Source organism: Uloborus diversus, chromosome 3 (assembly GCF_026930045.1).
Source record: "Uloborus diversus isolate 005 chromosome 3, Udiv.v.3.1, whole genome shotgun sequence".
NCBI classification, from domain to species: Eukaryota; Metazoa; Arthropoda; class Arachnida; order Araneae; family Uloboridae; genus Uloborus; species Uloborus diversus.
In genome coordinates, this window is record NC_072733.1 from 46,606,480 (window position 1) to 46,621,793 (window position 15,314).

At 33.2% G+C, this 15,314-nt stretch overlaps 1 long non-coding RNA gene across 1 annotated transcript in view; it reads left to right on the forward strand.

Annotated features, from left to right (window-relative positions):
• Nucleotides 1-2,847: 2,847 nt before the first annotated feature.
• The window catches only part of LOC129218189 (uncharacterized), a 17,179-nt gene continuing 4,712 nt past the window's right edge, over nt 2,848-15,314 (forward strand). The window contains exons 1-2 of the long non-coding RNA XR_008580304.1: nt 2,848-3,167; nt 3,278-3,311. This is a non-coding gene — a long non-coding RNA (uncharacterized LOC129218189). The remainder of the gene's footprint in view (nt 3,168-3,277; nt 3,312-15,314) is intronic.

The following is a 15,314-nucleotide window of genomic DNA, read 5'->3' on the forward strand; positions in this document are numbered from 1 at the left end:
AGGATTCGGAGGTTGACGAAGACGAGGCAAGGTGCAACGAAAAGTAATGATAAGTAACGTTTCTTTTGCAACTGTTTGTCAACGTTACAAATTTAAGAAATTTGCAACGTGATGTAACGTTTCAAAATTACGCTTTTTGCAAGGAATCGATAAAGCAACGTGATATCACGTTGCGTGGGAAACGGTAATGATGTTTCAACTAATTGCAACGTGATGTAACGATGACGTAACGTTTCAGTGTTACTTCGGATGCTTAGGGTTTATACAGACTTATGACTGCATGAAAAATGCTAAGAAAAGGGAAAAGTAAAAAAAGAATTCGAGTTTTCATCACTATGTTTCTGGATGAGGAACCAAAGAGGCGTAAACCCCTCTACAATAATAAAAAGTGTAATTCGTATCAAATGAATCGTTCATCATTCCTTTACAACATTTTTTAGTTAAAAATTTTAAATACCTCTCATTTTTAAACAGAAAGAAGAGTTTATAGGTCGCACAAAAGCAAGTGTTATTATACGCTGTAGTACCGGATTTTCGTTTGCTACAGTTCCCGCAATGCACTGCAGTGACGATTTTGACCAGCAGTGACGTCAGATGAATACTGTCCGTTGGGGAAATTTTTCACAATTAAAGTATTTCAGTTTTTATAAACTCTAAAATTAAGTTGAGGTGTTACCCACCAGATGAGTGTCCTCCGGGAGGGGGGGGGGCGCCCCCTCTCAAGAAAAGTTTTTTGACTTAGCGAAAAAAGTTTTCTTTCTCTCATGTTATAGCTTTCAAAAATTGAAAGCACATGATTTGATTAACATCTATTTGTTAAACATTAAAGGGGAACAAATTAATCCTATTCATTTTTTTTAAATGGAAATTTTAAGTAATCTCACTTTAGAAGTCGCAACTATTGTGTTGTGTGTTTAGCGTTAAGGGAAGTTCCGCTGCTTAAGTTTAGCCTTGCTCTGAATTGAATGATAACGCAGACGATTTTTATCTGCAGACGAGTTTTATTTTGGCATGCATTTTTGCATTCTGTTTTGTTTTTAAGTCGCAATAAATGGTGGCACAAGGATGATGTGTGGTCAGTTGTCTTATTTTATTCATTATATCGCATAAATTTCATCGCATCGCATAAATATGAACAACCCCGCATCTACCAGCACCTTTCCGCATAAAAATACAGTCCGCTATCGCAGCTATCGAACATATTGGATAATTTAATTTTCAAATTGAATTTCTTTTCTTGGAACATGAATTGTTTTGCTGATGATGTCAGGGCTTGGGTTTATCAATAGATCTATTTCAAACAAATATAAAGAATATTCAGTAAGTTACCGCCCATTTGCCAGGGCTAATGCAGAAATACATGAAATACACCGCCAGCTCAGTCATTTCCAGCCGAGGACTGCAATTTCGTGCTTATTAGCATTCATCAGCCGGACATAGGAAAGTGACTGAGCTGCGGAGATGGAAAAACCTCTTACGGAAGCCAAGCGTGCCAAACAAACTGGTAGCTAATATAGAATTAGCTCAGACTGAGCTGGAGGTGTATTTCAAATATAAAGAAGTTCTTCTGCCCTTTCGATTTTTCGATTCCGAGTCACAACTGACTACAACTGTATTTATGTCGAGGACTGCATACTAAGTGCCTTGCCTCCATTATTTTTTATAACGATAGATGGCTGCACCATCACCGGATCGAACAGTTAATGAGAATTTAGAACTAGACCAGGAGCTAATAGCTACCTGGTGCTAGCACCCCCAGAGGTATCGTTTCACTTGGAGGACATTGAGACCACGAGCATATTTACGGTCGCCCAGTCCCCTTTAATGTTGACGGCGGGTCTTCGACCATCGAGGTTCGAACTCAGGACCCTCCGGCTCCGAATCCGACACTCTACCGATCGGGCGACCACGGCCCTATCTTCTGCACTTATATATAAGTTTGGTAAGACCTCATTTAGAGTATGCTGTTCAGTTTTGGTCTCCTTATCTTAAGAAAGGTATTAATGTATTGGGAAGGGTCCAAAGGCGGGCTACAAGGCTAATAAATGGACTTTCTCATTTAGACTACGATACCAATCTTAGAAAGCTAAAAATGTACAGTCTTGAGCAAAGAAGAGACCGAGGGGACAAGATTCAGTTGTTTAAATTTATTAAAATGAAAGATGTTACGGGGCTAATGTTTAGCACTGAAAACAGGACAAGGGGTCATTATTTTAAGCTATTTAAATCTCATTCTAACATGGATATTAGGAAACAATATTACTTTAGCAGGGTAGTGGAACCTTGGAATAGCTTACCAGAAGAGGAGGTAATGAGCAAGGGAGTAGATAGTTTTAAGAGGGCCATTGATCTTCACTGGGGATTGTACATTGACCAGGACCAGTCTAGCTGGGCCCAGAGCCTGGTAGTCACTTTTGTATTTGTATTCTAACGTTGTATACACCTTGAGTTTACAATAAAATACAACGCGAAAATTTCATAAAAATAAATTAATGTTTTAATATCTGTTTAGAGTTTTTCCCCCTTCCCATGAGGTGGGGGGGAATTGAAAAAATAAAAAATAAATGAATAAAAGTCGGAGTTGGAGTCAGACATTTCAAAATCCAGGTGTCGGAGTACGCCATTTTTCTTCCGACTCCGCAGCCCTGGATAATAGTGAGTCCCATATAACGGAACAGTCAATGGAGATTTTTTAAAAAAACAGGCATATTTATGACGATACTGAACATCTGAAAAGGGTAAATTTTTGGTGTCACATACTTATATTTTTTTATATAGAATCGTTTAAAAAGTATGTTTTTATTATTTGTTATTTTATTTAAGTTTGAAATGAGGGGAAGCAGCTGCTCCATGCAGCGCTGTCGATCAAACCAGGAAAATTGAAATGATTAAAAATAACTTCATAATATCGTATTCACTCAGTTTTTTATATTAGCCATTTTTTTCCTGTAGTCGAGTCATTTTATTTATTTATTTTTGTTTAGAACACGAGACTTTTTAAAAAGGCGCTAAACTACTGCGCACACACCGCGGGATTCAAATGAATTTCTTCCTTGAGCGTCACCTATTAGTAGATTGTGCTGTCGGAGAAGTTTAGTTGCACTAATTTGTTTTTTCCTCCTATCAACGATCGCCACAGCGTAAGTTTCCTATCTTTCCATTGTCTCGTAAGTGTTATTGTGTTTATTTTCGTTTCTTATCAAACTTCGAGTGTATAACGGCCGTCAGAATATTTTATTTCACTCGTATTAACGCCCATTTCGGATTTTCTTTGTAGTTGGGAACTAACAGAAGCCTAACAATGCCAAGAAGTAAGAATGAATCTTTTCCTCATTACTAGTATCTTTACATACTTTCAATTAGTGTAACTGCTCAGCGTATTTTATAATTTTGTTAAATTTTCATTCATATGATCTGTTTTTTGCATTTCAACTGTGATACAGCACGAAGTTATACAAATAATGGCTTGTATGTTCGATAGAAATGCACAAATTAAAGCAAATTTGGTATTCTATAGTTGTAAGTGGCGACAGTAATTTCCGTTGTTTTGATGCAGAATCTTTGGTTTTTATTTTAAATTAGTTCTGCATTGACAAATAATATTTCAATGTTATGACAGACTTAAATTTATAAATATGTATTGTTTGTATAATAGTGCCAGAAGCTGCGATTCTATTTTTAATTAACGATTCTTAATCAAATATGCTGGATAATGAACTTATTTTAGTTTCACGTAAACATTGTATGAAATTCAGTAATATTTCGAACGGATTTCTTCCGATGTTTACCGAAAGAAGCAAAATAACACATGATCTCGCTTAATTTATGACATATATTTATACTTGAATGTGCTTTAAAAGATTTTTTTTTTTTTGAAGTAATTTTGTGAAAGATTTCTCTATCAAATCGCTCATTGTGTAATATTTAGGTCTAGTAGTTCTTATTAAAAATGATAATGCCTTGCTGCTCAGTTACTTTAATACTCTTTTACGAGATTTCCTTGCGTAAGCAAAAAGCTTTTACAGCTTTGAGGGATCAAAACAAAGTTTTTCAGCTTGCTCTAATTTGATTTCTGCATCCCCCCCCCAGTAATACAGCTCTATAAATAAACATTCAGAAATTAATGGGGGAAAAATATTCTGATAGAGGCCATGCTAAAATGAGTACAAGCTCTGGTGTAAAGTAGCCTTGAAATATCAAAAGGAAAAACTCTTCTTTAACTTCTGGTGTTTTACTTCCCTTTTAAAGTTAGCCTTGAAATTATGTTCTGTACCATTTAAATCTAGGGCTTCAATGTTTGCCATTATCTTATTAATTAAATAATTACAATTTATGATTTTGCAAGCCAGCTGTAATAATATTTGTGCAATATTATTGTAACAATTTATTCTATTTGTTGTTTACTCTCATTCGTTGATGTCCTACGTTTAAATGATTAAGAAATAGAAGATAAATACTTTTTAAAATATATGGGCTGATACTTTAAACAAATCGGTGGTGCATTGAACCAAATGACATTAAATATATTCATGAAAAGAAAATGATGTATTTAAGTAATTGGTGAATAGGCCTCATAGACAAGTGTCAAAATAATTTAATATTTATCAACTGGCTGAGGCAGATCTTTCATCGAAAAGAAGCTCATTCTCTGCAAGATTTTAAAACTTTTTTTTCGAAGTTTGAATTAGGTATAACAAGACATGTGTGATGAATTTTGCCTTGTTGTGTTACAATGTGTTTTTGTTTCTTTTGAATTATATTCACAAATCTAAACACTTGCATTTTATCAAATATTTGAGAATTTTTAGTTGAACATATGTCTGCCCGAACATATGTCTGCCCCCAATTTGTTAATTCAGTCTCTCGCATCAAGCAATACTTTGCATTATATTTCAAAAACATGTTTATCTTAACTCATTACAAAATTTTCAAGTGGTGAAGATGGGGCTGAGGGTACTTATGCATATTAATTTAAAAAGCAACAAACAGAAGTCATGTAGGATGTAAATATAAATATATTAATTTCTCCAAGCTAGGGGAGTGCAATTGTCCACCCTCATCCCCCCTCCAATAACAGGCTGACTATAATGACAAATCAATTTTAATTTTACCCATAGTAGTAACAGATAAGGGGAGGTGAGGAACGTTGCTCCGGTTTTTTACTTATCATTTTTTATCTCGTCAAAAAATTTAATGATAAGTGAAACTTACTAAAGAAAATTGAACTAATCACTTCCTGATTTTTTTGGAAGTATTGAATTGATAAGCTTTTTTATATTAATTTTTTTACGGAACCTCGTAAAGTGGACCAACGTGCCCCACGGGTAGGGTACGTTGGTCCGCCTGGTGGGGCACGTTGGATTGCATAACTCAAACATTTGTTATAAATTTAGTGATAAATACTATTAAACTTTTTAACTACCATTCTCTGTTGTGTGTAGAGTGAAAAATATTAAGTTTAAAGATAAATATAACATGTTAAGTTGATTTTTTGATAAATCATCTTTATTAAAAAACAGCAATAAGCATTCACCATTAATATGCAATTATTTTTTAAAAATCAAAAGAAAAATCATAGGAACTGATGTGATATACCCCACCCTTGGCGACTTTTTCCTGTTGGCGCCAAGAAAGCGTCGCCAAGAAAACGATGTATGACGACATATGTCATACATCGTTCTTAGTGATGCTTTTTTAGTGCCAACAGGAAAAAATCAGATAAAAAAAACATGATCAAAGCACTTCAGAACACAATATATATATATAAACAACATAAAAGCACAACAAAAAACATCACGAATATATGCTTCAAAAATGTACAGGGCCGGGTTTTTTTGTAAACATATTAAAATACAATGAAATAAATTATTGTATTAATTACAAGTCGAAATTAATGCATTAATTGTTTTTTCATCATTTCTCCGGGATACGAGCCCTCGGTCTCATAGTACTTTCGTAATGAGACCTCGGCTCGCCGGCCCTGCCTCGGTCTCATTAAGAAAGTACTTTAAGACCTCTGGCTCGCCAGGACCTCGCTCCGCTCGGTCCGTTATCCCTCCGACTGTTAATACACATTACAGTCGGAGTATGGTCACAATTATGTATATTTATGTATATTATGCATATTCATGTGTATGTACACCCAAGGGTGGCTCCTTCCGTTCAGTGTACAGTAATGACACAGTTTTAAGTGTGAAATATGCACCATTATTGTGCAGATTTATTAATAAAATTCAGCATTTTTAAGAGTACAACCGAAAGAACTTTCAATTGTTAACATAAAATTCAGTACCTAAAGGAGGCACGTTAATGTCTAAATAATTCGTGGCATCGATAAGAATTAACTTTTAGAACAAAATAACCGAACTATTTTTGTAAAATTAATTAACATACAGTAAAAATAAAGTTAAAAGCTACAAGAACCCCTCAAGGATTTGTAAAAAACAAAGAATTTCCGAAGTGAGAATTTTTATGTGAATTCTAAAATAAAGAACTTACCTTTTTATGGTATAAATCCTCACACTCAGTCCAAAACAAAACATCATCTGACAATGGCGCGTTACAGCTACACACCACGTTGGAGTTAACTTTTAATTAACCTTCAAGTTTGAAGAAACTGGCATTTTCTAATGTTTTTACTTCAAAACACAACTACTGAATCTAAACTAACACAAAATAAGCATTCCTGTAAGGTATATTGCACAAAACAACACGTATCTCTCCTGCGTAAAACCAAGAACCCAAGTAAACAAGTTCGAACAAGTTTGCCTTCGCGTTGCCAACCGCAGGTTAGTTTCACCAGGGATGCCATGCTTAAAAATTTATCGCCTCATTGGCGAGAAAAATATTTCAATTTTGTGCAAAAAATCGGATGTCGCCAAATGGGGGGGGGGGGGGGGGTATATTACATCTGTACCAAATCATAGAATATTGTTATAATTATTGAGTTTTAAGAGCAAAAAAAAGTTTTTAATTTATGTAGGGTAGATTGGTTTGGTCCAACGTGCCCCCACAAAGAGTATCCCAACCTACCCCACCTTCTTGGTCTGAAAAAGTGATGTCATAAATTTTTTCTTTTTGACAAAAAATGAAAAAATTGCCAATTATATAAACTATAAAGGAGCTTACTTTAAGGAAGGAGTTCAATTTTTTTCCTGTAATCTTGATGAAAACCGTTAAAAAAATAAAGTTACAGTTTCCTGAGAATTACTCAAGATTACTGAAATAACATTTTCTGGAATAAAATTTGTTCAATATAACCCCGGTAGCAGAAACTGTGAGATGGGAGACGTGCGTTGCAGATTTTTCAGTGGCTTGCAGATAATTTTGCAAAATAACAAAAAGAAATTTTTACTAATAATAAAGCTGAAAGTCTCTCTGGATGGGTGTCAAGGATCTCTGTGATGTGCATAACACCTAGACCGTTTAGCTGATTTTCATGAAATTTGGTACCAGATTAGTTTGTAGTTTGGGGGTGGGCACCTCGAAGCAATTTTTAGAAAATTCTATTTTTTTTATTCCAATTTTTAGAACATTTTCCCGGGCAAAATTATCATAAGATGGACGAGTAAATTACCAATTTATCATACATTATTTGTAAATATACAAGCGAACTAAATAACCTTTTAATTTTCTACTAGGAGCAAAGCCGTGTGGGTGCCACTAGTTAAAAATAAAATAATGGGGAAAAAAAAGACTTGGCAAAGATTGTTTGGAAAGGCGATGGAAATTAAAGGATGGCCAGAATTTTTTTCCGGGAGGGGCTCGTTATCGCTCTTTTCGAACATTGCCCTAGCACACACACACACATTTTTTAATGCTCCCCGCTGTTTTTATTTAAATTTCTTATTATCTTTAATTCACCTGGTAACAGGAGAGTGGCCCTTTAAATGGGATGTAGAACATGCATAATTTCAGGGTTTCCTTGGGTTTCTCCCCCGGGAAAATTTTCGGAAAAGAGATATAAAAATCTATTTTGAGGCCTTATATGGTGGTAATTGAGACTACAAATATGAAGAAAAATAGGCAAACAAAACCTTTTAAAAGTTATGCACACAACAATAATTGAGTTCACAAAAACGCGAGAATCGTCTTTTTGCATTTTTTAGGCAGGAAGGAGCTGAATTAGGCGCATCTTGGTAATCAGACACTTATTGCCTAATCGGAAACTAGGGGCTCGACCCTTGAGGAGTCCCGAAATTGGCGTACTGTAAGTTTTATAAGAGTTTTGGGGGGAGGAGGGGAAGTCTACCAAACTGACCGAGCACCTGCCTTGGTCCTTGACGGCTCTGAATTGAATTGGGAAAGAGAGCAGGAAGCCCTAATAAGTCGAAATCTTAAGTATACTTTGCAGCTAATGAGAAATAATTGCTTATTCTGCATTTCTTCAAATTTTCACTTGTTTAATAGTTACCCAGTTAAGACTTTAAAAAATCCTTTCTTCCGTTTTACGTTGCAAAACGATTCGGAGGAGTGGTCCCTCCCCCGTGGATACGTCCCTAGTCTGCGGGTACATAGATCCAGGTCAGAGTTTCTGAATTCTTCAATAAAACTTATGTGTTATGATGTTATGATTTTCCTAATTACATGACATTTTACAGCTAAAATATAAATTAATTTATAAAAACTCAAATGAGGTATGGGTTTATTTAATAGCCTTGCCCTCGTGTAATAATCAGTATGACAATGTTCCTAATTAAAACCGTTCATTTTATAATATCTCAGTGATGTTATATTGGGTTTAGTATTTAATTCGTTTCAGGGGTGCCCATCCCCCCCCCCCAAGTTCAATGGCACAAATCCTCCCCCCCTTATTTTTCTCAATCCTCTTTCCATTTTTTAAAATTTTTCATTTGTTTTTGCTCTTTTTTTTTATTGTATTTTTTTAATTTAATTTTAATTGCTATTTTGATTATTTTATCAGAAAAGTTCTGTGCTACGCCAATGACATACACACACTAAATAAATAAATGAAATAAATTATAAACAGAATGAAATGAAATAAACAATTTAAATTAAAAATTAATCAATAAATTTTAAATTAAAAAAAATAATCATTAAAAATTAATCAAATTCAAAAAAATAAAAACATTAAAACAATCCCCCCCCCCAAACAAAAAAAACTTTTGATTACGCAACTTGCGCCATTATCCCCTCCTGTGGGCACCCCTGATTCGCTTGAAATGTTAAAGATGTTTTACGTCCTCATTCAAAGCATATTAGTGTATAATATTTATGTACCTAAAAGTAGACGAAAAGGCCCTAAGTGATCCTAAAAGAAACATTTAAAAATAAAGTCATGAAAACTTTGTTATGAAACATTGTATGCGGGGGGGGGGGGGGGTGCGTTATTTAATTTCCAGACCCCTCCAAAAGTTTTTTCTGTATCCGCCCCTGTCACAGATGAACAGTTTTCTCTAAGGTTTTAACATTTTGATGCTTGTATAAGAGCAATTATATGCACTACAAGTAGGCATTGATTGTTATAAAAAAAAAACTATACGCATCCGATTTAAAATCCAACACTGGAACCACATTGAACAATGCAACAATGAACAACAAAAGAGCCCTCGCCAAAAGGCATCTTCGCCAAATATTTGCCAAACTAGCGATAAAGTAGCCACGCTAGGAGCTGGAACCACACTGAAACCCTCTTCATGAAAGCGGCGAACGGCTTCCCCCGGCTAAGGGGAAGTGAGCTATCCAGAAATTCTAGTTCAGATCAGTGCATTTACCAGGTTTCAGGCTTTCACAGTATATTATACTTTACATAGTTAGTAGTAAATTGTACTTTAACTTGTTTTCTGATTACAAATTTTTATTTTGTTTGCACTTGTGAAAAATATAAAATAGTTTAGTAGAATTATTATGCAGCATTCAAATTATTGGTGGTTTGCTGGTTCTAGACCTGTGAAAATTGTTTCTGACCACCATGAAATAGTTGTTCGTTGGACCAGTGACCTATCAGCATCAACCAATTAAGTTTCCTACTTTCATTTGAAAATTTTAGTTCAAAAGACTGTACATATAAATTAAATTTTTCTCATATTGAATTTTAAACTAAAGGTAATTAGCTGCATTCTCAGACCTAAATAAAATTTAAAACTGTATTTAAACTTAATAATTTCTTACAAACTTTCTACCAGAATCCATTGTACTTCTCTAGAGTGTTATAATTGTGGCCAAACAGCAAAAATGCCAAGTTTAAAGGGAGTAGGTTACCACAATGATACCAGTACCTTTTAAAAATTGTTTGCGCCTTTTGCAATCTGTAATTATCAATTGGAGAAACTTCAAAATTTGCAACCAACATTTGTTGCAAACCAAAAAATGTAGAAAAACAGAAGTTTGTTTACAAAAATCGTCTGCAAACTTTGTAAACAAAGTAAAAATCTCTTGTTGTAGGGGAGTCGGGACTTGTTGGATGGTGAGCACTTTGAATTCTATAATATTAACACTATAATTATTTTAATTTCTGACCAACAAATACTCCCTGCTGTCCTACAAATCCTATAAAAAAGTCACATGGTACAGTTATACTGAACAAATTTTATTGCTATTTTTTTTCAGTATTGAGTAATTTACATAAGTCTGCAACTTCATTTGTTGTCAATGGATTTAATGAAGGGAGTGGAGTAATAAAATGAACTCCTCTCCTAAAGTAAGGTCTCGCAGTTCATTCCAAAAACCCAGGTTACTTTGGTCCACTTTTAGAAAACCCATAAACTTTTAGAAGAATCAGAAAAGCAAAATTCTAGTAATTGATGGAAGATCTAGAATGTAGATGGTTCCAAGTGAGTTGAAATTGGTGAAAATATTTTAATTTGTTATATTGATCTTTAAACTTTTTTTTTTCATGCTATACACAAAAGAACATAAGTTAGTTACAATATTGGATAATATTCATCATTAAAACTTTTAGGATAGACATCATTTTCATAATGCGTTGGTACGCTTCTCATACTTCTTTTAAGACATTTATGTGTAAAGAAAGCTGACGAATGGGAACATTTTCTAAAAAATACTGGATGATGAAAAATATTTAATGAAACTCATGGTAGAAAATCAAACTGCTCATTTAATTTTTTGACGAGACAAAAAATAAAAAGTTAAAAAGTGGACATTTGCTCCAACTCCCTCTGTACTTTTTCTTTTGTCAATATTTATGTACCTATAGCTATAAATAGCTCATTTTTTATGTGAGGGTAATAATTGAAAATGATCATACAAACCGGGAGGGTGGGCAGCTCGTCATAGTATATTAATCTGGAGCTAACAGGGGTTTGAAATTTTAACCCAATTTCTTGAAATCAATGCTGTTAAGTAACTGTTAAGGCTATCTGGTTGTGTTAAAGAGCAGTTTCATTGCATATTTGTAAACACCTCACAACAAAACTGGTAAGTATGAGCTTTTGCATGTTGTCAGCTCAGAACAACAGTACGATATCTTACTGTTTCTAGGTTTAGATGTCTTGCTGTTGATTTGAGGTGAGGATGGGTAGACCTAGTCAAATTTTTGATTCAAGGATGATTAGAATGGAAATTTAATTTGAAATTTAGATAAGGATATTTGTTGTATAGCTACTGGTTTCTTTTAACACAATTAAATAAAAAGGTCTCTGCCCAATATTGTATCCATAATATTGGATCTAGTTTAGTTGCTAAAATAGATCATTTTAAAATGCATTCTAATCATTAAAATGAGTAGTTAGTTTTGCAAAAAGTTGAATTTTATATTATTTTAGTAAAATACTAACTGCCTTAACCTGTATTCAGGCTTATAAGCTGCTGTAAAACTGTAGCATAACTTCCATGCTTGTAGATTTTTATTTTTAGTAACTTTTTCTACAAATTTCCTTTACTACTACCAATTTCCATTAATGCATGTATGTATTTGCTTTTTATTGTAGAAAGTTCAGTTTTGTATTACACGCTTTATGTAACCATTGGATTTATTTATCCTGCATACTGCTCGTAAGTTCAGTTTTTGCATTTATCACCATTTGTTATTTAAAATTGTTGTTTCATAATGTAACAAAATCTGAAAATGTGGCTTTTATATGTAACTAATAAGAAGTGATAGATACTCTTTGCGAACTATACAGCACTTTGTATTATTTGTTGACCTTTTTTCTTTTAAGTATCTGAAAGTATGTTACCTGCACATTATATACCAGAATATACATTGGAAAACTTTAAACACGAAGCTTAAGGGACTAAAATAGTTTTTCATGTTAAAAGATTTGTGTTAAATTGCACAGTATACTGTCTGAACCGCTACACCACTTTGCGTTAACGAATTTTTCCTGTTAAGTGTTTTCGTGTTAAACATGTTTCACTGTATGAATCAATTTTACATTTGCCAAAATCTAATTTCTTGTGAGATAACTATATATATCAGGGGTCGATCCAGGTTTTATTTTTTGGGTCCCCATTTTGTGAAAAACGCCCAATCCAAAAAAAAGTGGACCTGAGGATGAAAATTCAAATTTCATTCAATATGGTTGAAATTTTGCATACACACTGTTAAAAGTATACTATTTCATATTTTATTGAAAAAAAATTTCATTTATGTCATTAACATTCTTATTTTAATTACTAAAGTGGAACTATATCAGTACGAACTAGACTGCACCAAAACTGCTTATGTTGCATGGTCTATTACAGCTGAACAAATAATTCTAGAAATCTATAAAGTTTCACACATAATCTGACATTCATTAGCAACAGTTTTTTCCTGAAGAGAAATGTCTACTAATCTTCACTACAAAAGGTAAGCATATTTAATTATTCTTAATTATTGTGTCACACCCGCAACAAAAAAATGCCTTTATATTTCCACAGAAAAATTTATTTGCCTAAAAGTTTTGAAACTTTATATTCTAAAATAGTTTACTAAAGTACTTTGAATAACAAACAGAAAAAAAAATTAATTAATGTTTTAATTGGAGTTATTAAGCGTTGTGGGTGTGACTTGTTCCTGTTGCGGGTGTGACATTTAGTTAAAGTCACACCCGCAACATCTTTTTAAATTAAACACAAATGTAATTCTGGAATGCATGTAGATGACAGCACTAATGTTTTAACCTTTGACCTAACCTTTGGCCTTTGACTTATTTGTCTAGACCCCCAGTTAATTCAAAATTAGTATCTTTAGAGCATGTGCAGTTGATTTATTTAGTTTAGTATTCTATATTATTGGTTCTCCTAAGAAACATTTTTGTATTTCTTGATTTATAATTAAGGCAACTATTCAATAAGGTAAGATTTTTTTTTTTTTAAATAAAACTTTAAAAAACCAAAACAATATTTTATCTTTTTTAATATGTATAAAAATGTATAATTTTGCTTTCAGCATTTGACTTTTTCCCCCTTTACTTTTTAAAACAAATAATGTAATATTAGGGACAGATTATTTTTTACTTCAAATTCAAAATAAATATAAAGAAATAATAAAAATAGTAATGAAACTTTTATTAAAATATTTATTAAAAAAAACTTTGTATAAAATTCTGTCAGTTAAAGTTTTAAATGAATCAAAACTTAATGTTTTTAATTTCATTTGGGGTTAAAAAATTCAAAGAACTTCAAAAAAAAAAAAAAAAATGTTCAACAATATATTCTGGGACTTGTAGTGCTATATTTATTCACTTTACACATTTTTTTTTTTTTTTTTTGCAGAAGAATGAACAGCACTGAAAGATTCCGAAATCATCGTAAAAAGATGAAAGAAAACTCGGCTAAATACTCGGAATATTTTCTAAAAGAAAGGGAAAGAAACAAAGCAAGAATAGAAATTGCGAAGAAACTACTTTAAAAAATTACATCTTTGGCCATGAAAAAAAAGAAAATGTAGAGGCAAAACCAGAATGAGAGGCAGAGAAAGTGTAGCGAGAGAAAGAAATCTTTGACAAAAGGGGCCACACCATCTCCAGCTGTAGAAACGGAGTCGATGGCAATTTTTTGAAGAGCTCAAACCTTTGGTAATGCAATCCATAGACAGGTACAATCTTCTGTTAATGTCATACAACCATAAAGACTACAACATTAAAATTGCATGGTCATACTTTGCAAGGACTCATAGATAAGAAGCTGTGGATGGTGTTGGTGCGGTAACAAAAAAAAAATGGTGTCACTTGCCGTTCTACAGCGTAGAGCAACAGTCAATTCTGCATCGGATTTTGCCATTTGAGCAGAAAAGGCTCTTAAAAAAATCAGAGTACTTTATTCTGCGGAGAGCGATATCACAAAAGATGTTGCAAAAATGCTTCACGCACGCTGCTGCCTTGTACAAAGCTATACCAAACTTACAATCGGTACACCATGTTGTACCGATCGATATGGGTACAATTCAAGTGGCAGGCACTAACTGTAGAAAGTGCACTGAAGATAGTTTCATTGCTGCCTCAGTCGTAAACGATCTCCCTTGGTGATATAAATGCTATTAGAGATTTTGTAGAATTAGTTTTGTTTTCTACCTCAAAAAAAAAAAAAAAAAAAATTGGTCAAATCAAACAAATAGATGGAGAAGACATACAAGTAGAATACTTGGAGAAAAAACCCTTCAGAACATGTATACATCTGTCCCAATCAGTCAGACATATCATGGGAGAAACAGAACATTGTAATAAGAAAACTAACACCCCCTGAAATCATCAATTCTAGATTGGAAATAAGATTTATGTAAAAAAAATTTCCTTAGTTATTTGCAATTTCTCTTATTTATTACTGTGCTAATCATAAAATGTCTGATTGATAACTATTTGTGTATGTTGTTATTTTATTGGCCACACAAGTCACACCCGCAACGGGGTGTCACACCCGCAACGGCAACTTTGAATATTTTTTACAGCGAAACTAATTGAGTGAGTATCTAAATTTTTGTATAGAATAATTAGTTAAGTATTACTGTCTAACATAAAAAAAACCAGTTCGATCAGTTGATATAATTCACAGAGTTTTGAATGTTGATCGCAAGGTGAAAATGCATGTCCTTTTTATGTCACACCCACAACGGGTAGAAATTAATTTTTAAAAAAATAAATAAAATATCAATCAACTTGCAAATTGGCATCAATGTACCTGCAAGTAATCTTTATTGAAAAATATAAAAATTGAAACCTATACTCTAAAATATTTTTGCTGATGACTAATTTAGTTAGTGTAAATGTCACACCCGCAACTTTAGATTGGGCGAAAAGCAAAATATTTTTGTGAATTTTTCTTTATTTTTGTGAAAAAGGAAAATATTTTTGTAAATTTTCTTTATTTTTGTAAAAAAGACCTACGAGAAGGTCTTTTTTTCTTGGAAAAGA